At 33.8% G+C, this 24,344-nt stretch overlaps 1 protein-coding gene across 1 annotated transcript in view; it reads left to right on the forward strand.

The window, feature by feature from the left end:
- The window catches only part of CNTN5 (contactin 5), a 1,371,764-nt gene that overhangs the window by 324,824 nt on the left and 1,022,596 nt on the right, over positions 1–24,344 (forward strand). The window contains exon 2 of the mRNA XM_082339878.1: positions 5,121–5,258. The gene's annotated coding sequence lies outside the window, so the exon portion shown is untranslated. The remainder of the gene's footprint in view (positions 1–5,120; positions 5,259–24,344) is intronic.

The raw sequence follows: 24,344 nt of genomic DNA on the forward strand, positions 1-24,344 counted from the left end.
AAAGCTTTTTCTGCATCTATTGAGATGATCATATGGTTTTTCTCCTTCAATTTGTTAATATGGTGTATCACGTTGATTGGTTTGTGTATATTGAAGAATCCTTGCATTCCTGGGATAAACCCCACTTGATCATGGTGTATGATCCTTTTAATGTGCTGTTGGATTCTGTTTGCTAGTATTTTGTAGAGGATTTTTGCATCTATATTCATCAGTAATATTGGCCTGTAGTTTTCTTTTCTTTGTGACATCTTTGTCCAGTTATGGTATCAGGGTGATGGTGACCTCGTAGAATGAGTTGGGGAGTGTTCCTCCCTCTGCTATATTTCGGAAGAGTTTGAGAAGGATGGGTGTTATCTCTTCTCTAAATGTTTGATAGAAATCGCCTGTTAAGCCATCTGTTCCTGAGCTTTTGTTTGTTGGACGATTTTTATTCACAGTTTCAATTTCAGTGCTTGTGATTGGTCTGTTTATATTTTCTATTTCTTCCTGGTTCAGTCTTGGAAGGTTATACCTTTCTAAGAATTTGTCCATTTCTTCCAGGTTGTCCATTTTATTGGCATATAGTTGCTTTTAGTAATCTCTCATGATCTTTTGTATTTCTGCAGTGTCAGTTGTTACTTCTCCTTTTTCATTTCTAATTCTGTTGATTTGAGTCTTCTCCTTTTTTTTCTTGATGAGTCTATCTAATGGTTTATCAATTTTTTTATCTTCTTAAAGAACCAGCTTTTAGATTTATTTATCTTTGCTACCATTTCCTTCATTTCTTTTTCATTTATTTCTGACCTGATCTTTATGATTTCTTTATGTCTGCTAACTTTGGGCGTTTTTTGTTCTCCTTTTTCTAATTGCTTTAGGTGTAAGTTTAGGTTGTTTATTTGACATTTTTCTTTTTCTTGAGGTAGGATTGTATTGCTATAAACTTCCCTCTTAGTCCTGCTTTTGCTGCATCCCATAGGTTTTGGGTCTTCGTGTTTTCATTGTCATTTGTTTCTAGGTATTTTTTGATTTCCTCTTTGATTTCTTCAGTGATTTCTTGGTTATTTAGTAGTGTATTGTTTAGCCTCCGTTTGTTTGTATTTTTTACAGTATTTTTTCCTGTACTTGTATCTAGTCTCATAGCATTGTGGTTGGAAAAAGATACTGGTCTGGTGGGTTTTTACCTTACTCCTTTGTCTGCTGCCTATTTCTGTGTCTTCTCATTTTGCTTAACTTACTGTGTTTGTGGTCTCCTTTTTCACTGGCTGCAAGTTCCTAGTTCCCATTGTTTTTGATATCTACCCCCAGTGGGTAAGGTTGGTTCAGTGGGTTGTGTAGGCTTCCTGGTGGAGGTGACTGGTGCCTGTGTTCTGGTGGATGAGGCTGGATCTTGTCTTTCTTACGGACAGGACCGCATCTGGTGGTGTGTTTTCAGGTGTCTGTGAACTTATTACTATTTTAGGCAGCCTCTCTGCTAATGGGTGGAGTTGTATTCCTGTCTTGCTACTTGTTTGGCATGGGGTATTCAGCACTGGAGCTTACTGGTCATTGCATGGAGCTGGGTCTTAGTGTTGAGATGGAGATTTCTGGGAGAGTTCTCGCCAATTGATATTACATGGGGCCGGAAGGTCTTGTGGTCCAATGTCTTGAACTCAGCTCTCCCACCTCAGAGGCTCAGGCCTGACAGCCGGCTGGAGCACCAAGACCCTGTCAGCCACACGGCTCAGAAGAAAAGGGAAAAAAAAGGAAGAAAAAGAAAAAAAGTAAGTAAAGTTATTGAAATAAATTTTTTTTTCAAATTATGGAAATAAAAAAATTTTTTAAGTAATAGAAAAAAGAAAAGAAGAGAGCAGCCAAACCAATAAACAAATCCACCAGTGATAACAAGTACTAAAAACTAAACTAAGATAAGCATAAAAATCAGAAACTGGTCAGTCGCATACAGCAAATCTCCAGTCTACAGTTGCTCCCAAAGTCTACCACCTCAGTTTTGGGGTGATTGGTTGTCTATTCAGGTATTCCACAGATGCAGGGTACATGAAGTTGATTGTGCAGATTTAATCCACTGCTCCTGAGGCTGCTGGGAGAAATTTCCCTTTCTCTTCTTTGTTTGCACAGCTCCTGAGGTTCAGCTTTGGATTTGGCCCTGCCTCTGCATGTAGGTCACCCTCTGACATCTGTTCTTCACTCAGACAGGAGGAGGTTAAAGGAGGGGGTTAAAGGAGCAGCTGATTAGGGGGATCTGGCTCACTCTGGCCGGAGGGAGGGAGGGGTATGGAATGCAGGGCAAGCCTGCGGTGGCAGTGGCCAGCATGACGTTGCAACAGCCTGAGGCATGCCGTGTGTTCTTCCGAGGAAGTTGTCCCTGTATCACGGGACCCTGGCAGTGGTGGACTGCAGAGACTACCTGGAGGGGATGTTTGGATAGTAACCTGTGCTTGCACCCATGATTCTTGGTGGCTGCAGCAGCAGCATTAGCATTTCATTCCCATCTCTGTTCTGCAGTGATAGCCGTGGCTCGCGCACATCTCTGGAGCTTGTTTAGGCGGTTGTCTGAATCTCCTCTCTTTGTGCACCCCAAAACAATGGTCTCTTGACTTTTAGGCAGTTCCAGACTTTTCCCTGGACTCCCACCGTTTAGCTGTGGCACACTAGCCCCCTTCAGGCTGTGTTCACGCAGCCAACTCCAGTCCTCTCCCTGGGATCTGACCTCTGAATCCCTAGCCTCAGCTCCCAGCCCCTACCCGCCCCGGTGTGTGAGCAGACAAGGCTTTCAGGCTGGTGAGTGCTAGTCAGCACCGATCCTCTGTATGGGAATCTCTCTGCTTTGCCCTCTGCACCTGTTGCTGTGCTCTCCTCTGTGGCTCTGATGCTTCCCCTCACCTACCCCTGTCTCTGCCAGTGAAGGGGTTTCCTAGTGTGTAGAAACTTTTCCTCCTTCAAGCTCCCTCCCTGAGGTGCAGGTCCCCTCCCTATTCTTTTGTCTCTGTTTTTTCTTTTTTTCTTTTACCCTACCCAGGTATGTGGAGAGTTTCTTGCCTTTTGGGTAGTCTGAGGTCTTCTGCCAGCATTCAGTAGGTGCTCTGTAGCAGCGTTCCACATGTAGATGTATTTTTGATGTATTTGTGGGGAGGAAGGTGATCTCTACATCTTACTCCGCCATCTTGGTGGTCCTCCTCTGGATTCTCTATTTTTGTTTTTTGTTTGTTTATTTGGTTTTGCTGTTGATCTGTATGAGTTCCTTGTATATTTTGGACATTAACTCCTTATCAGATAAATGATTTGCAAATATTTTCTCCCATTCCATATGATGCTTTTTCATTTTGTTGATTATTTCCTTTGCTGTGCAGAAGCTTTTTAGTTTGGTATAGTTCCATTTATTTATTTTGCTTCTGTTATCTTCGCTTTTGGTGTCAAATCCAAAAAATAATTGCCAAGATCAGTGCCAAGGGGCTTACCCCATGTGTTTTTTTCTAGTAGCTTTGTGGTTTCAGGTCTTATATTGATGTATTCAATCCACTTTGAGTTGATTTTTGTGTATGGTGTGAGACAGGGGTATAGTTTCATTCTTTTACATGTGGTTGCCCACTTTTCCCAATACCATTTGTTAAAGAAATTGTCTTTTCCCCATATACATATTCTTGGCTCCTTTGTCATAAATTAATTGACCATATGTACATGGGTTTCTTTTTGAGCTATCTATTCTGTTCCATGGATCTGTGTGTCTGTGTTTATGCCAGTACCATACTGTGTTGATTACTATAGCTTTGTAATATAGTGTGAAATCAGTAAGTGGGAGGCCTCCAATTCCATTCTTCCTTTTCAAGATTGCTTTGGCTATTCAGGGTTTTTGTGGTTCTATACAAATTTTAAGATGGTTTTTCTATTTCTGTGAAAAATGCCACTGGAATTTTGATAGGGATTACACTGAATTTTTAGATCACTTTGAGCAATATGGACATTTTAACCATATCAATTTTTCCAATGCATCAGCACAGAATATCTTTCCTTATTTTGTATCTTCTTCAGTTTCTTCCATCAGTATTTTATAGTTTTCAGTATACAGGTCATTTACCACCTTGGTTAAATTTATTCCTATGTACTTTATTATTTTTGATGCAATTTAAGCAGATTATTTTTTAAATTTCTCTTTTGATAGTTTGTTACTAGTGTATAGAAATACAAATGATGTTTGCATTTTGATTTTGTATCCTTCAAATTTACTGAATTTGTTCATTAGTTCTAATTTTCTTTTTTGAGTCTTTAGGTTTTTCTATGTATAATATCATGTCATCTGCAAATAGAGATGTTTTTACTTCTTCCTTTTTGATTTAGATACGTTTTATTTCTTTTTTCTTTGCCTAATGACTCAGGCTAGAACTTCCAGTACTATGTTGAATAAATGTGGTAAGAATGGGCATCCTTGTCTTATTCCTTATCTTAGAGGGAAAGGTTTCATCTTTTCATTGTTTAGTATAATGTTAGCTGTGGGTGTGTCATGTATGGCTTTCATTATGTTGATATACAGTCCCTCTATGCCCAGTTTGTTGAGAGTGTTTATCATAAAGAGATGTGGTGTATCACATTGATTGATTTTCAGATGTTGAACAACATTAACAAAATAAAGAATAAAAATCATATAAGCATCTGAATAAATGAAGAAAAAAGCATTTGACAAATTCAACAACAATTTATGATAAATACGTGTGTTCCATGTGTTAATGAGAAAAAAGTGTATTCTGCTGCTGTTGGATGAAATGTTCTGTAAATATCTGTAAGTCCATCAGGTCTTACATACAGTTTAAATTCAATTCTTCCTTATTATTTTCTGTCTGAATGATGTGTTAAATGTTTTAAGCTTTTGAAATCCATGAAAATTTAGCTTGTGATATGCTTTTGTGTTTATTAGCAAATATAAATTACAAAGGAAAAATTAAATCTGATAACGTAACAACTCTAAATATATTTAATTAGAAGTATTATAAATACATGTTGATATTGGTAAATAGCATAGTAATTTTCCATATAACTAAATAAAACAATTACATAAGATATTTAATAAGAAAATTGGATTTAGTTCAAACAATGGAAATTTGAAAGAAAAATTATTTGTAACCATAATAGCAGATGTATTTTCTTAACAGGTGACCTTAAAGGATTGCCATTTAGTGCCATTCAGGATCTACTAAGCATCGATTTTGCATGACTACGGCAAAAGGATATCTTTACAGAACCAGTTCCTTTTTGAAGTTTATAATCTGGACCCTGTTTTCAGACAGAAGGTACAGTTCATCTTTTATTAATATACCTTTGAAATGAAAAGAATGTTGAAGGGAAAAGAAAAATAAAGCCTGTGTGTGCCATTTATGGAACTCCTTAACAACAGGTCAATATGTTAAAGATCAAATATTTTGTTTACTCTAAATAAGTGCTTTATTTTAAATTGAAAAAACCTTAATTGTGTTAGTAAACACAAACACTCTACAAATATTCTAGTAATAATATTAAAGTGAAAATAGCAAAAAATTTTGTCTTTATTAAAATTTTTAGTTTGATATGAGCATGGCAAGTACATAGAGATTGTGTTAAATTGCTGAAAGCTATAAGAGAAACAGTATTCTCATATTGCCTCTTGTTTCGTATCTTCCTCAACCAACATATAATCTGCTAGTGGATGGATTTCATGGGTTTTTTTGACAGCTTGAGTTTGAAGGCAGTGCTTAGGTTATATAGGCAGGAAGTCTTGCACAGAAAGAGGTTGAATCATCCCCACATTAATAGGAGATCTCCCAGATGAAAGTGACTTGTATGCTATTTTCTCAGCAACTCTGCATTCCTGTATACTAAAGCAACAACCAAAATCATTAAATATTAATTAGAGCTATTTTGAATAAAAATGATCATTGTATAATTAATAATAGTCATATAAAATGAATACATTAAAATGTTTTAGAATACAGTATTAGAAACATGTTTAATATTCACAACTAAGTAGGCATGAACAATTCAATTTATTGAAATTATTTCACTTTATTAATTCAATTTAATTCAATTTATTAATTCAATCATTTCAATTTAATCTACTTTGTGCTACTTAACTACAATACATATGATGTATTTTTATATAATCAGCCAAGGAGGTCAATCCATTTGGGATATAGAATTATTTATCTTTGTTTTGTAATTATTTATAAAATACCAACAGTATCATACCCAATTTCAAGGCTGTGATAGAGCTATCGTTTAATTTGTCAGGTTAATTCAAGTTAATTGATTCAAAATATTGGAAAGTATTTTCCTAAGCCTATTCTATGATTTCAGTTTCTTCAGGCTTGAAAATTAGAGTAAAGAAGGAAAGTGACTAAATCTAAATTTGAGAACAGTTCTGTGGGAGAGTGTTAAGAGTCAAGAGTTTGACGTGCAATTTTACTTTCTACTAGTCACGTTCCTGTTCTGGGATATCACTACAGAAAATTTTACATTTCAAGTGCCTTTCATTCATTCCATTAAGTCATACCAGTTTTTCATTTTTATTGAAGGTCCTAACTACACCAGGTATCTTTAAATTAATTTTTTGGAGAAAAATAACCATGAATTTTCATTTTCTCAAAGTCTCGGAAATAAGGGGAGAGAAAAGATAAGGAAGTAGATTGAAAGTCTCTGATAGTGAAACCCCAAGCCATGGAAAAAGAGTGAGTTCCGCATGAATTAGTCCATTGCTATATTCTAATATTGAACAGATTTTTCAACCAAATTTTGCCATCATATTTCTGCTTGTTACAACAAGAATGATCTGAGAATAGGTTACATATACAAAATAAAATAAAAATAACAATTTGTACAAAAGATGCACACACATTTGGAAGGTATTATTTCCTGTATACAAAGCATTTTGTTTTCAACTCTTAATCACTGGAGCATCTTAACAAATCAAACTCTATATTAACTTGCTGCTTCTCTAATATCTGTGAATACCAGAGATAAATTATATGCAGACACCTTAATTGAATTTTGCAATGTTAGAAACTATTTATGGTGCTTGTGACATTTTTAAAGAAAGACAACTGAACACAGCATATCAGCTGTGGGTAAGAGGATTTTGGATCTAATTCTCACTTCCTGTTGCATGATAGATATGCAATTTAAATTTATGGTAGACATATCAGCAGATGGAAATAGAATGGAGTAAATGCCTTTGCCACCTGTGAACTGGTGCATTTTATCAATTACCAGCTGAATTGTGTTAAATTCAAGTAGTTCAACAGAACTCTAATTAATTTTTGAGAAGAGGATTTTGGCAACCTATTAATAAATCTAGGTTTCACGTTGAGGATGGGGAACGTATTTTACTGTACAGAGAACCTATGGACACAGGTTTGGCAGAGCATAGCTCACTCTTGTTATGTCACTCATGCTATTATTCTGCGTGGCTAATTGAAAAGCATATTAGTAGAATAGGAAGCAGTTGAAACAGATGAGACAGACTGAGCACTCCAAAAAGACATAAGTGAATTAGAATTGATGAATCTGCTGAGAGTGAATTCACAGTGTCACTTTAAATAAAGCCCCATTTCATTCATGTACTTGTACCTAATCTGTCACTACAGCTACTAGAAACATTCAGGGAAGGCACTGACAGTTTCATCTTGACACAATCAGCTAAATTCCTGCCATAATAAGCAGTAACATATATTAAAAGGGGTCCTGAGTTCAGCCTCTGACAATGAAACATTTCACTCAATAACTTACACAATGCTATTTAATAGACTTTGGCTCAGTTCCATGAGAAAGAGCTTCATTCCATTAGAGAAGAGCCTGTGTGGCTCTGAGTTTATAGATATTCAGAATTGGCAGAATTCTTATCACTTAATGAAAAAACTCTAATTCCTAGTATCAATGCATATAAATAAAGAGTATGACAGCTGATGAAAATAGAGTGGGATGCTCTCTCATTTTAAAAAATGAGAAATTTAATTTTTCATCCTTAATGTTCTTGAAAATTGCATAAAAATTTGAAAGAAAAAAATCCTTTTCACATACTTTATCTTTTATTTATTTTTTAAAAATAATCCTCAACCTTTAAGTTGTGCATTTTTTTTTAAATTAATTTATTATTTATTTATTTATTTGTCTGCATCGGGTCTTAGTTGTGGCATGCAGGATCTTTTGTTGCAGTGCATGGGCTCTTTGTTGTGGCACGCAGCCTTCTCTCTAATTGTGGCATGGGCTCCAGAGCACATGAGCTCAGTAGTTGTGGCACACAAGCTCTCTAGTTGTGGTGTGCACGCTCTGGAGCATGCAGGGTCTAGAGTACATGGGCTCAGTAGTTGCAGTGTGCGGGCTTAGTTGCCCTGCCACATGTGGGATCTTAGTTCCCTGACCAGGGATCAAACCTGTGTTCCCTGAATTGGAAGGCGGATTCTTAACTACTGGATGACCAGGGAAGTCCCCTTTTCACATACTTTAGTTGCTACATATGTACTGTTTATGTTAACAGCACTGCTAATTGTTATACTGTTTACAGTGTGGTATCCAGAATTCACAACTTAAAATAATGGGGAAGTTCCATGAAGGTAGTTTTGGCTGAATATTAGAACTTTCTAACAATTGGAGTGTCCACAATAGTCTTTCAAGGGTAGTGTGTCCAAATCAATGGGAAAGTACAATTCCTAATTGTCAGGAAGGAAGATGGAAGAGATCCCTCCAAAATTGTTATTCAATAATAAAATCTTAATTCATTCTAAGATGTTTGTTATAAAGATCAGTAGTTTGCTACTTGTAAAAATTAGTTTTTTAATTTTAACTATATTTGTAGGTTTTTGTCTTTTGGAAGATACTATTTTCAAATATTTTATAGGAAAATTTGTTATATCAAGTATACAAAAATCCCTGGATATGTGAACCAAAACAGGATGACAAATAATTTATCGGTTTGTATAAAATATTTTATAATTTGAAGTTGTATGAATTTCTTAGTTAGCATTTACCTCTGTCTGCCAGCTGTAGAGGTGAGAGGGGGTGGTTTAAGTTGGCTACCAAGGTATTATCTTCAATATCATTTTGTTCAGAGAAGATATGTTAGTGAATTAATATTTCTCAAGTTGGAGTTCCTAAGGATATGAAGAAAACTAAGTTTGCCCAAAGCAAAGAGGGGAAAAAACAGTACTAAGTTTCAGTGTGATTAATATGAAGGAGTGCCTAGGTTTTATATTACATAGACTTTTGCTAGCATTCACAAACTGTAAACATTCAAACACTTCAAGTAATGTGAATGTATGCAAAATACATCATACATGATACTTGACCAGTAAATAGTAATGTTTATTGAATATTTCTATTGTGAAAAGAATTCACAGAGACAGAGGAAATAGTGGCATTTAGGCATTTAGTGTCATGTTTTCCTATACCTTTATTTAGATGCCAGGGAAGACTGAGTGTGGAAAATAAAAACCAAAATGATTTTTCTGAGGCAGTTTTCAAATATACAAGAAAGTTTCTGTTTAATCCTGCTTATATACAAGCAATGGAAACCCTTAGCTTGAATACTCAGCTACCTGAATGGCTCGAGACTATCCTACAAAATATATGAGGGGCTCTGTCTCTACCAGTAGATGTCTGAAATTTAGTTACTCTTTCTGTACTAAGCTTAGTTTACTTAGTAAGTCCTAGACAGACTAATGATTAATAAGATACAGACTTTTTTTCCCTAAAATCTGTCATATTTGCTGAGTGTATTGATGTAATTTTGACAAATGGAAAGATTACAGACTTTGGAATAAGGATGAGCCAGGATTGAATCTCTGCTGTAAATTTGCTCCCTGTAGAAACTTGGGCTGAATTGTTATGAACCTTAAGTTTCCTTCAGCTTTAAAAAAAAATTGATATCTCATTTTACAAGGGTATGAGAAGTTGAAATTAAGCAAGTCTGTCTATCTGTTATCTATTTACCTACCTATCTATCATGTATCCATACACACACATACACACATATGGACTTTGGTATCTGGAAGGTGTTTATTATGATTGCTATTGTGATAGAATGAATACCACACTATTTTACCACTGAGTAGAACAATACTGAGAGTCTGATGAGATTTTAAAAAGGAAGGAAGGAAGGGAGAGGGGGTGGGAAGGAGGAATGAAGGAGAGGAGGAAGGGTGGGAGGTAGAGAAGGTAGGGAAGTGGTAAGAAGGGAAGCAAAAGAAGGCAGGAAGAAAGAAAGAGAAAGGAAGAAAGAAAAGTAAAAGGAAGAGAGGAAGGAAAGAAAGGATAAAAGAAAAGTAAAGAAAGAAAGAGAGAGAGAGATGTAGGGAGGGAGGAAGGGGGGAAGAGCAGAAAGAAAAATAGATATGACCCTTTTTCAAAGCATTAATAATATTTGCATCCTGGGGCTGTTGTGGGATATAAAATAAACATAGAAAAGTGATTCATCTGTCATAAGTTATTAGAAAATGGGATAGAAAACAAATGCTCCCATTCATAATCGAAACAATGATTATATAATACTCTGATGGATTTTGTGCTGGCACATAGCATTATTTCCTCATTCTTTTCCTCTTCAGTACATTAGAGGGCCTGGGGGCCTAATAACTGCACTTCTCAGAAGACCTGCCAGCAAGACTCAGGATTAGGTGCCACTCAACAGGAAACATGAGATATGGAAGTTATAAGAGAAGTAGAAGTCTTACCATGGTCCTTCCAGTTCTAGTGACCCCAGATGCTTTTCTTAGTATCTTATGTTTCAGTGCTGGAAGCTATTATCATTGCTGGCAGTTATGTATAGTTTTTGCAAGTCTTTACTGTTTGAAGGCTAGTGGTTAATTGAAGATTTAGCAGTGCTTTCTGACAGTTGTTCCTTCAGCCTTTTTAACAGTTTATAAGCACCTAATATCTAAATTCCTTTCTGCTTGAAATACCATGAGTTTTATTTTTATTTTTTTACCTGGCCTTGGCAGGTAAAGAAAATATCTAAAGGTGAACAAACAAAAAGTAGACAACACACATATAACAGATATATACAAAACCCTGTCCTTTGACTTTGGACTTAGCCATGTGTGACTTTCTTTGGCCAATAGAATGAGGCAAAAGTAATAGTATATCAGCCCTGAGCTTGGACCTTCAGATACATTGTATATTTCCACAAACCCTGTTGTTCTTTTCTCATCATCATGAGAATAAGGAAAAAAAAGACTGGAGTAGTGCCACCCCAGGAGAACCATCCCAACTAAGCCTAGCTGTAATCAGCTGACCCTCAGCCACTCAAGATAAGTAAGTGATAATAAATGATTGTTATTTTAAAACATTGAATTTTGGAATGGTTTGTTGTGCAGCAATGGCTAACTAATACAACTATTATTTACAAAGAAATTTATTTTCCACTCGTTCTAGATACTTATTATTCCTAAACATGCATTTCACTGCCCTTCTCCAATTCCACTGTTTTTATTATTAACCCTATCTGGCATACTCTATACCCCCAGTTTTCCCTCTTTTCATGTTCAAGATTAAGGTCAAATGCAACTGTTTCCACAATATACGTCAGACTCTTTTTGCATTAAATAAGAAATATGCCACATACTGACTGACTTCATCAATTATTTGTTCATCTGCTTTTATTTTCTATACAATATTTTATAAAGCTAAGCACTTTAATTTTATACTAATCTGTACCATCCATAGAGCTTTACACATAATGCATTCTTAATAATTGGACAAAAAACATAAGGAATGATTTATATAGCTGATATTCATCAGTAAAAAGACAGATTTTAATATTAGACAGAAAAATTAATTTCATTTACAAATTAATCTTCCAGATTTAAGTTTTCCCCTTTTTTTCTATGGGATTGTGAGTAAGGGAAAGAGTTCAAATGTAAATAAGCTGGGTTGACAATCATGCCTTTACAGATGTTAAGTATTCTCCAAATGACATCTACCATCCTTAGGGCTAGCATGTCAAATTAAGGAAGTCTAAAATCCCTATCACTGGGGCTTCCCTGGTGGCGCAGTGGTTGAGAATCTGCCTGCCAATGCAGGGGACACGGGTTCAAGCCCTGGTCTGGGAGGATCCCACATGCCGCGGAGCAACTGGGCCCGTGAGCCACAGCTATTGAGCCTGAGCGTCTGGAGCCTCTGCTCCGAAACGGGAGAGGCCGCGATGGTGAGAGGCCCGCGCACCGTGATGAAGAGTGGCTCCCACTCGCCGCAACTGGAGAAAGCCCTCGCACAGAAACGAAGACCCGACACAGCCAAAAATAAACATAATAAATAAATAATAAATAAAAAATTAAAAAAAAAAAATCCCTATCACTAATGTATGGTAAGTTAAGTAATTAGACTACTAGCAATAAAGATTACACTGTAAATGATTTCCAAGCAACAGTATTCTGCCTTAGTAAACTTTGAGGCAATAGTTGAGTTTCAAAAACTGGTATGTTATTTCAAGAATGATAAACTTTGCACAAAAGCATCTCTTTTCCCTTGAAAATAAACTATCTACATTTTCTTGTGTTCTAACTTAGAAACTGGTATCTCTATAAGCTTTGTAGTGATTAGTTCATATATAAAAGATATAATAAATTGTCTATAAATCTTTTCTTGTAGCTTGTAAATTGCACATAGTGGCACCAGATTCTGTGCTTTGTCAATTCTATTCTATGAGCATGATTGCAAATCTCATTTTAAAAAAAAATTATATATATATATGTATATATATACATATGTATACATATATATGCTTTTTCTTTAATACTATCATATTTACTTTTCAAACCCTTTTTTCTTACCTAATTTGCCTCTGACATGTTGAAGACAGGAAAAAAAGAAATAGAATACTTTCAGTAAAAAGTTTTTGATCACACATGATTTAGGTGATTTGGGGGGACATGCTTATACTTAAGATGAAGTAGGTAGGTTTCAGGAAAATGAAGAAGCTTAAGATTTAGGGTTGCTTATAGTACTTACTTTTAAATACTCGTTCCTTCTCTCTGCTTTATGGAATGTTGGAAATCTCCAAGACTTAGCTTGCCCACCACCTCATAGACTTAATCAAGGACAATATATTATACTAAGTACTTCATACTACCTGTGTGCTTCTCAAATTGGTAAATTCTTGAAATAATAAAACATTTCATTATTATAAATATATATTTATTTATATTTATATTTATTTATTTATATTTATATAAATATAAATTGTAATAATATTTTAAAATTCAAAATATTTGATATTAAGCTAGCATGTGGAATGGAAAGTATTAAAGGACCTCTGAGATTTATTTGGGATAAAGAAAAAGGTGAAAAATGACCTTTGTGTTTATATGTCACTACAGCAAATCATATTGTTCTAAGATTTCAGTGATGTGTAGCAGTGGAAATAACAGAGATGAGTACAATAGACTTTTCCATAGACTGACTTTTCCACGTCATTTATCCTCTCTAGTGTCTTCAGAACAGTCCAACAGAGGTAATGATAACAGATTGTCACATTATTATCCACATGATGACCTGTTTAGGTAGAAGATTAAAAAAAACACTGTACTCCCAAAGCTATGGGTAAAAATACAGTGATCATCAATTCATCAATTTTGTGCACACTCTCCCTCTCAACACACACACACACGTCATGTGCATTGGTGTATTATGTCTTTAATGGAAAGTATGTACTATTGAGAATGCTATCAAGATCTGGGAAATAAATTTTTAAAAAGTCAGTATAGGCAAGCTTGAGTGATAAAAGATATGTCCTTTACTCTTTGAAGTTCTCAGACTTTCACTCACAAACATGTAAGCATCTTTAAAAGCAATTCTAACAGCTATTATGATAATTCTAATACTATAATTCTTTTATAATTCTAATGGATTAAAAAAAGAATGCAAGAAGATAGCCGGGCCTCTAGAAATAGATAGAAGACCATTCTGTGAATTGAGAGTTGATATCCTTACTGTGTTAGCCAGAAGAAACGGTAAAGAATTCTACATGCAAAGCAACTGAGAAGTATTTCATAAAGTAGCAAATATCTAAGAGAATACTATAAAGAAAATATTGGGCTGAGCCACGGTTGTGCTATACAGTAAAACTAGCCACATGTGGCTATTCAGCAGTTGAAATGTAGCTAGTTTAAATTGAAATATGTTGTGAAAATAAAATACAACAACCTTAGTCTTGGGCTAAACGTAACTTGTTTTATACTGATTCTATCCTTCAATTTATTGGAGGGGTGTATCTGCGCACACTAATAAACTCAACAAACATGAACAGAATTATTGTATCTAGCACATCAAACACTAGGGCAATTTAGTCTAAAATATCAAATTATCTATTAGATGCAAAATAATCAAAGTGAGTTGTTTAAAAGAATATTTCACTTTTTTGTAATGTGCCCATATCTTGAATGAAGAACCTGAGTATAATTATTGGGATAGCCAAAAAGTTCCTTCAGTTTTTAAGTTAAAATAAAAGACACATTTTTCATTTTCACCAAGAACTGTATTGAACAACATATTCATCATTTTGTTCCACTACCTTCTGCCATTTTCCAGGCAACTTCATAATTCCATCTTCCCAAAACTTTTTATCTTTTTGAGCAAAGAACTGTTCCAGGTGCCTTTTACAGTCTTCGAGGGAATTAAAATTTTTTCCATTAAGAGAATTTTGTAAAGACCTAAATAAATGGAAATCCAAAGATGCAATGTCTGGTGAATACGGCGGATGAATCAGAACTTCCCAGCCAAGCTGTAACAGTTTTTGCCTGGTCATCAAAGAAACATGTGGTCTTGCATTATCCTGATGGAAGATTATGTGTTTTCTGTTGACTAATTCCGGATGGTTTTTGTTGAGTGCTGCTTTCAGTTGGTCTAATTGAGAGCAGTACTTGTTGGAATTAATCATTTGGTGTTCCAGAAGGAGCTCATAATAGAGGACTCCCTTCCAATCCCACCATATATACAACATTACTTTCTTTGGATGAAGACTGGCCTTTGGTGTGGTTGGTGGTGGTTCATTTCGCTTGCCCCATGATCTCTTCTGTTCCACAGTATTGTACAGTATCCACTTTTCATTGCCTATCACAATTGTTTTAAAAACGGAATGTTTTCGTTACGTTTCAGTAGAGAATTGCATGCGGAAATAAGGTTAAGAAGGTTTCTTTCGCTTAAGTTATGTGGAACCCAAACATCAACGTGATTAACATAACCAAGCTGGTTCAGATGATTTTTAATGTTTGATTTGGATACTTTGAGTATGTCGGCTGTCTTCTGCTTGGTATAACGTTGATTGTTCTCAATTAATGTCTCCATTTGATCGCTATCAACTTCAACTGGTCTACCTGACCATGGAGCATCGTCCAGCGAGAAATCTCCAGCACAAAACTTCGCAAACCTCTTTTGACACGTTTGATCAGTCACAGCACCTTCTCCATATACTGTACAAATCTTTTTCTGCATTTCAGTTGCATTTTTACCTTTCTTGAAATAATACAGCATAATATGCCAAAAATGTTGCTTTTTCCTTCCATCTTCAGTATTAAAATGGCTACACAAAAATTCACCAATATTGATAAGTTTTTTTTTAAAAATGCACGCTGATATGACAAGTGTCACAATACAACAAAATTGTTTCGAATGAAGTTAAAGACAACTAAGTGCTACTAGAGCCATCTTACAGAAAAAAACGAATGAACCTTTTGGCCAACCCAATATATGGTGCACTCAGTGTTGCTTGAAAGGCATGGCCTCACACACATATGGATAGAAACTATTGTGGAATGTCTTACCTAATATTTATTTTATAATTTGCCTTATATTTCCACTTCTATGGCCTATATTGTGAAAGAAAGACTGTTTTTCCCATATATTTCACAATTTTATTCATGTCTATAAACTAAATAATTAGGAATAAAAACTAAACTCTTTAGATAAACATTGGGCATAAAAGAAGAGCAATATGACAATGATGTAGTAAGAGGGAAACATTTTTGGGGTACAGATTTTTATAAGTATTGTAAAGTCAAGTTTTAAGTAAATATTCAAATAATTGTGTTTTATATACTTTAAAATTTAAGTGGACTTGGAAAGTATTTAAACTTAGTCTTTAAAGAGAATAAATTTAAAGTGATATGAGGATACTTACAGAGCATTTGTTAATACTTTTTGGAGTTGGAAGGAAAATTATAGTGTAAATTTTTGATAATTTTTCTCTGCAATTTGTTTTGAGAAGGAGCAGTACACTCAATTTTTTCCTAATATTTAGCTGTGTGAGAAATAATGATCAGCATAATCTTAGAAGAGACTTTAGAAATGTATGTCATACACATAGAATATAAATTAGTTTGCAAATATTATGGTAAAAATAGTAAGTCACACACTTTTTCAGAAATATCTATTTTTCTCTGCTTGAGGGTTTTCAGAGAATAAAAATGAAGATGTGTGAGAAAAATTTTAAGACTATCTGAAGTGTAATGTAAAGAATTATTTCTGCATTCTATAAAAATTAAAATTAAAGAAAAGAAAAAAGAATAAAACTGCTAAATTGTGTTTTCATTACTATTTAAATAACTATATAATATTAAAATTAGAATAATTGTTAAACTATAGTATTCATATTTCAGAGCATTATGTCCCATATAATATGCTTTAGTTTAAATTAAATCCATAAACTTATTTGTGAAAATTAAATTCATGTAATATAGGAAATGTTTTTCTATTCTTTTTGGAAATAGTCCCTTCAACTTGCATTAGTATAATAAATCAGTGTTAATTTTGCACTGTTATTAACACAAAACATCCTCAAAGATGTAACACAAAAAATATCTACTATATTACATATAAAATATCTTTAGTCACTTGAAAATGTTTGACCTACGTATTCTAAAATTTATCATTCCCTTGAGCCTGACCAGACAGCTGTATACTTGAATGTTGTTATTTTTTTTCTTTCATAAAATTGCTTGCACTGAATTGCCCTTTGGAATTTACTATTGATTTGTACTGAGGGACATAATAAGAATGTCATATTCAGATTACAGGAATGAGTTAGGCATGTCATCTACCATTTCTGACAGTATTCTCTTAGGGAGTTGGGCTAGAGTGGAGGTGGGGAATGTCTCTCTTTTCTTACCACCAAGAACAATTGTTCACCTTCTGAATAACTTTATTTTTTCAATTTAATTCTATTGCTATTGTTATTGTTAGGTGAGGATGGGGGAGATTGTTTATTTTAATCTTATGGATTCTGTAGGTAAGGTCACCTATAGAATTTCCGTCTGTTTGGCTGCTACAAGATTTATTTCAAATGACAGCCAAAGTATAGCCGATGAACTATGCTGGATTTTATGATATCCTCCATTTTGTTTTCTTATTATTTCCTCTTCATTTTTATATGCATTTATTTATTTTGTTTGCCTATTATTTGTTTACATTTTTGTAAATTGTATAAGCTTTGGTGAGATGTGTTGTATAAGTAATCTTTAAAAATCATTATAACATCTTCAATTTCACAATTTTCTAAAAAATTTATTAACATTTTATCAGTTTTAAGTATTTCATTTATTCACAGACATATGTGATGTGCTATTATGAATGATCTAAAAATACATTCATGAATAAAATCTGAAGAAAAAAAAAAACCTCTGGTCTTTTGAAATTGACTTTCCATTACGGAGAAACATTGAATGAATGTACAAATAAAAATGTACACTATTTTGAAGTGATGAATATTTGGGAAGAAATAAATCAGAGTTAAAAGGTTGAGAGAGTGTTGGGATTGGGTGTTTTTGTTTGCATGTCTATTTGTTTGATTTTTGGGAGATGATTATGGGAAAATTTCCTGCTGATGAGACCTTTGCTGTGGGACATGAAGGAAGTAAGGGTGGTAACCTTGTGGTTTTTCTGGTGACAGAAGGTACAACAGACACAAACGCCCTGAGGCAGAGGTGTGTTCCATGTGTTCTGGGTGGTTAAGAGTGGAAAAAATGAAACCCAGAGAGCTGGTGGGACAAAGAAATCAAATAAGTTAATGTGAGGTATTATGAGGAATTTAGCTTTTATGCTTAATGAGATGGGAATCAGATGTTGGAGGGCTTTGAACTGAGGAATGCCATGATTTAATTTACATTTTAAGCATTTGTTGATGGATTAGATATGACATGGAAGAAAAGTATAAAGAATATTACCAGTCTTTTGTGCCTGGGTAACTGGAAGATGGGAGTTGCCTGGGCAAGTAGGAAGATAGAGTCTCTTATTAAGATTGAGAAGATGGCAGGTTTTGGGTGGGGAGATTGAGGAGGTTATTTTTCAGACAAGTTTAGGATGCCTATTTGACATACAAGTGAAGATGTAAAATAGGCAGTTGGAAACATGAATTTGGAGTTTAAGAAAGCTGAGTTGGCTGTAGATATAAAATTGGGAGTTTGCGCTGGTGTTTCATGCCAATAATCTAAAAGAAGTTAGAGAGAGAAATAACTATATGGACTAAAACATAGCTTTCAGAGATGAAGAGAATTAGCAAAAGAGCCTGAGAAGGAGAAGCTACAGAAATTGAAGGAAAAACTGAAGAATGGTGATTCAGATGCTTTGTAAAGATAGCTTGTAAGAAAGAGGAAGTGAACAGCCATGACAAAAGCTGTGATAGATCTCCTAAGATGAGGACTTAACATTGACTTTCTATATATTTTGATTTCATTGTTACTTTGCCAAGAGCTTTTACAGTGCAGTGGTAGTTATGGTGGTAATGAACATTTGGTTTGAGTGTGTTTGAGAGGAAACGAGAAGAAAAAGCAAAGGGGGCAAGTACAGAGGGGTTTTTTTCTACAGCAATAATTATTAATATTAGTAATATTAGCAATAATTCTATAAAAGTAAATTATTAAATTAAATTAAATAATTGATTGTAAGATCTATGGTACCCCAATTACATAAATCTATCAATACATTAAACATATGAACAACTACAAAATATAATTTCATTCCTTTTCTTAGAAATTTTATTTTCAGGCTCCAAATTTTCAATATATTGAGTAAACTTTTCTGCTTACTTCTGCTCCTCCTCTGTCTCCCCCTGCCCCCATATGACCTGCCTGGTTCAACAATAATTCATTAAAGATGTCTAATTGATTGGGTGATTGAACTAATTAATGTCTTATAAAGCATTTAAAAGGAAGCTTTATTATCATATTTGCATCTTACACCTTTTGTAAATTAATAAAAATCTAACAGTAAATGAAGTAAGAATTCAATGTCATCTTATAGCAGGAGTTTAGGCTTCTGCATGAAATGTTTCTTACTCTAACAAATACCCATAGCTAACTGAAATAATTTTAATTCCCAGAATTTTTATTAAAATACACTGATGATACATAAAATGTTGAATATTGGTTGATAATATTTAGATATAAATATGAATTTCAAAACAAAATACTATGTTCCCAAAATGAAACCGCTAGGATTTACTTTCAGATGAAATGCATGCAAATCCAAATCATTTAAATTTATAATCTCATTTGATATTGTTTCTATATTATAGTTTTATAGCTTGATTTTTTGATGAATTAATTAGAGGCAGTCTGGAAGTTTGGAATGTTATGACATTTGCCATCAGAAATCATGAGTGTAGACACACAGTTTTTCAACGCAGAAGCCCAGTGTGTCTCCCTTTGCCTGGCAAAACAATAAAGCTATCTTTTTCTACTTCACCCCCCCAAAAAATAAATAAATAAAAGAAATCATGAATGTAAGTCCTAACTCTGCTACTTCAAAACAGTATTATATGAAGCAAACCCATAGTCTCAGGTTCCACAGTAATAAAATTATAATAATTGGAATATGTATATACTATACTGGATAACCATGGGATTTAGTGGGATGTGCTATGACCTATAGGTAATATGCTTTGCACTATTTAAGAAAGAAGTATTTTATCTACAAACAGTGAAAAATTAGGGGAAAAAAAGACGGAAAAGCTAAAAGCTTTAGACTTAGCCTCATAAGAACATTTCTGTCATGAAGGTAATTAATCTGTCTGTTGTATTATTGAGGAGACAGAATTCCAGACATAGAGGTCCTCATGAAATATACCTTGAGTCCAGTCTCCTATATGTGAAATTCAAGAAAAATTGAATGAATCACATGATTGAAGAAAATTACTCTGAAAGAACAAAAGAAGTAAAGAAATTCCTGGTGCAATTAGCATCCAATAGAAATCACTACAATAATGGAGATTGCGGTGATAAATTATACAAATAATAAAAGTGATCATTTAAATCTGATTCAAGAACACCTCACACTGCTTTAACAAATAGGCTATCTAACATATGTTGAAATAAGCCAGTGATGATAATTATTTGTTATGTTGATATTTTCCATGTTTAAAAAGTGCTTATTAGCATCAGGAAAGGCATTGAAAAATAATGTTAAATAACAGAAGAAAATCTTCCACTTTTTGTTAATAAAGAAAAACTTAAAGGATTTTAAAACATTAAAAAAATTTACTACCTAGTGAGTGTAATTTGACTTGCAGACTTTCACAAACTATTTCTTATGACTATGTTCAGAGACACCTGTGTTGGGGAGGAGGTGAGGGTAGAAGATTTGAATCTACGTTATAATGATACATAGTTAAACACTAAGGTTTTTAACCTGTAATCTAAAACAAATTAGGGTTATCATTTTAAAAATTATTAATTTTTATGAAACTTCAAAATGTGTCCTTTTCATGTCATTTAAGAAGCTGGTAGATTTTAATGTCTGAAATTAAATGAGTTATATCATTTATTTTTACTTTTAGGAATATAATAAATATTTGGATAAAATGAATTAGAACCAAACAATTTTATACTTTTGTTCCAGCTTTGATATCAGTACTTTTACTGAGTCTACATAGAAAATGGCTTCAATAAGGGCCATTTGTCAGCAAGAAAAACCTAAGCGATATACAAAAACAGTACAAAAAAAAAGACAAAAATAAAAATGAAATGAAAAGGGAGCATTAGATTGCTATAATTCAGTAGTAGTGAAAAATGGCTACTAAAAATGATAGTAGGAAATAGCATCCAGAATGAAGGCTACTTTGGTGTTACTTTGCTCTGGTCTGGTCAGAACCCATCTGGAAGAGAGACATTAACAACCTGGAGGTGGTTGAGTGAAAAGTTAGCAGGGGTGATGAATCATTATCACCTGGAAAATGAGGAAAGAAATTGGTGATATGCAGTCTGAAGAAAAGGAGTTTAGAGACAATTTGCATGTTCTCAGCTGTTCATTAAAAGGAATGTCATGTGGAAGAGGAATTAGTACAGATATGCCTTGCTCCAAAGACTAGGACTCTAGCAATCAGAAAGATATTTCAGCTCAGTTTGATAAAAAAGATTCTGACATTTTTAATAAGTATGTGAGGCCAGTGAATGCTTCATTAAGAAGTATCCTGCACTTGGAAAATGATGTTATCCAAGGTCACTTCCAAAACTAAAAATCTTTGATTTTGTGAGTTAAAGCAGATTCAAATGCCTGTTCTAAATTTTAGTGAGACATTTTCCACAGGACTTTAAGGTAATCTGAAATGTTTATATTATAATGCCCTATTTCTATCTGTCTCTTTTTCTTTTCCTTCTTTCTTTCCATCCATCCATCTAGCTAGTCTCATGATATCAAACTCTATACTATAATTTAAGCTGTATAAATTTAAAAAACCTCATATAGCATGTTCTAATCATCTTATATTCTTAAAATGGAAAAATCCATAATGATTGGTCATTCATTAAAAAACTGGTCACATTTTGACCTACAAAAGCAACAATTTCGTATAAACAAACTTCTTTTATAGAGATAATTCCTGATAAATGTATTTGGCAGACTTCTCAAAGATAATTCTTCTGTAATTAAGCATATTCAGGACACTCATCTCCTCACCTTCAAAGTGCATAAGTAAGCTTGCAACAGAGCATTTATAGCACAGGGAAGCTTTGCCATCTCATGCTTTCTAAGAACTATTTAAACTAGGACTTTCTCTAATAATAATTATATACCTTGCTGTTAAATAATATAAAGGAAGTGTATAAAAACCTTTAAAGAAATATATTTTGGAAAAAAAGGCCTTTTACCTTGTCCACCACATTAACCAAAACAGTAGAAAAAAACATTTCGGTCCCCAAATTATTTCAGGTCTTCGTTAAAGATGTCAAAAGTGGTTCTCATAAAACTATTTTGAGAAAAATTGTATTTAATGTTCTTTGACTTTTTTACAAATCTTTATCTAAATCTTCATACTAGTGTTTATCTCCATTACATTAAAAAAAAAATCAGTCTTTTGAAAAATAGGTATGCAGGTTTTCAGCTCACCTTTCATTCTGAAACATAAAAGTGAAGATAAATACATCTAATGGGACAAAACAAATAACAGCAAAAAAATATAAAATAGTTATAGAGTAATAAGAACATTTAGATCAAAGACCTTAAGTAGAGCTCATTATCTACTGCAGAGAGACTGACATGAAAGATGCAATGCTTGGTGATATAAACATACAAGTGGTGAAATGATTGACTCTTGATACCCAGCTATTGGGGCATTCAAAAATTAAGAAAAGCCTGTTTAAAGGAGAAATAAAAACTGGGCTCAAGATTTCTTTTAAATCTAGCTAATTGCTTATTACTCAAGGTCATAGCATATTTAAGTCACCACCCTTAGAAGATAAGATATTTCTGGACCTCTTATTGGATAGACAAGAGAAATTAAAAAATTCATAGTAGCAGAAAGTAGCAGGGAATATAGTCAGGACCTGTAGATGTGGAGTCTTTCATAATGCTGTATCATATATTAATTCCAAGTGTTGGATTCCTCAGTATGGAAATTTAGGACTCCTTCAAAGCAGGGGAATAAATCACTGGAAACATACATGCATACATAAGTATTTGATATTTCAAATAAAGCATTGGCCAGGAATCACATGAAAAGTCAGAAGAAATGTGGGGTTATTAATTCTCACATATTAGTACTCAATATTTTCTTACGAATTAGATACGTTGTTGTAGACAGCCTATTATATTTTTAGTGGTATAAATTGAGCCTAATTACTTATTCGGATGATGTCTTTTCCTTAGTCCTTTCCTCTGAACTACCACATTGCGAGCTTTACCTCTCTTCCTGAGTATTTCATAGGTAACAAATATTTCCAAACCAAAACTCGTGATTGCACACACTCTTATTCTTATGGTGGATTGAACCATTGTTCTCAATTCATAAACCTCAAAGCAACCCAAGGATGAAGGTGCTATTACTCCCATTTTACAAATAAGGAGTTTGAGGCTTAGAGAAGGAATGTATACAAAGTCACACAACCAAAATGGGAAAAATTCAAGAGTTGGCTTTATGTCCAGAGGATGTTAAAGCCTGTGCCTTTCTGTCACATAAAGTATAAGTAAGAATAATATACTTAGAAAAGACTTTCAAAACTTGGTTCTATTCAATGTAAATGGTATACATTTGCAGCTATGCATATGTAAATTATTATTTCAAAGTATATATATTTACTGCAATGCATATGTAAATTATTAAATTCTCTTATTAATCATAGAACATAATTTCCATTTTGTATACTTTCTCCTAGTCTCTTTGAAATAGAAATATTAAAAATTTATTGTATTATTCCCAAAGGTAATGGTAACTCAGTATAAAACCTCAAGTATTTAAATCAAAACTTTCAAAACAAAAGATAGCATTAGAGATTAGTTACATACACTAACACACTTTTTAAAAAATACTTAAGGAACAAAATAAAGATGAAAAATTGTTTACCCACATTCATTCCACATAACATAATACATTTTAAGTTTTGTGTTTTCCTTCAGTTCTTGCCCATAGGCAAAAATAATTTCACAGAGCTATAATGATAGCATAGAAATAACTCTATATTTGACTTATGCCTTGATATTGTCTTACTCCTGTGAAGATTCCTTTAAATATTGACTTTCTATATTAAATATAGCTTATTATGAAAGGCAGGGCAGTAATTCTGCTTAATTGATTGAACAGAAAGGAAATTGAATTAATTTTAAGGATATAATACAAAAATTGTGAGCTAATTTATATTCAAAAATGTCTATGTGCTACGGAAAACACCTGCCTCCCTTTTCTGATTCTCACACACACTCAGCCTGTTTTGTGCCAAGAAGGCCTTGATCTCCTTGGGCCTGTTGACCCTTGTTATTTACACTCTCATAGGTTGTGACTACCTCACAGACCCAGGAGAGAAGGCTACTGAGTTCTCCACTGATGTGGTCAAGAACTGTGAGCTCTCTCACAGTTTGCCCTGTTGGCAGTAGTCACAACTCCAGTAAGGAGGTGAACCCCATCAGGGCAAAGTACATTTGTGACTGAGGAATTG

Source organism: Balaenoptera borealis (assembly GCF_965194805.1).
Source record: "Balaenoptera borealis genome assembly, chromosome: 11".
In the NCBI taxonomy this organism is placed as follows: Eukaryota; Metazoa; Chordata; class Mammalia; order Artiodactyla; family Balaenopteridae; genus Balaenoptera; species Balaenoptera borealis.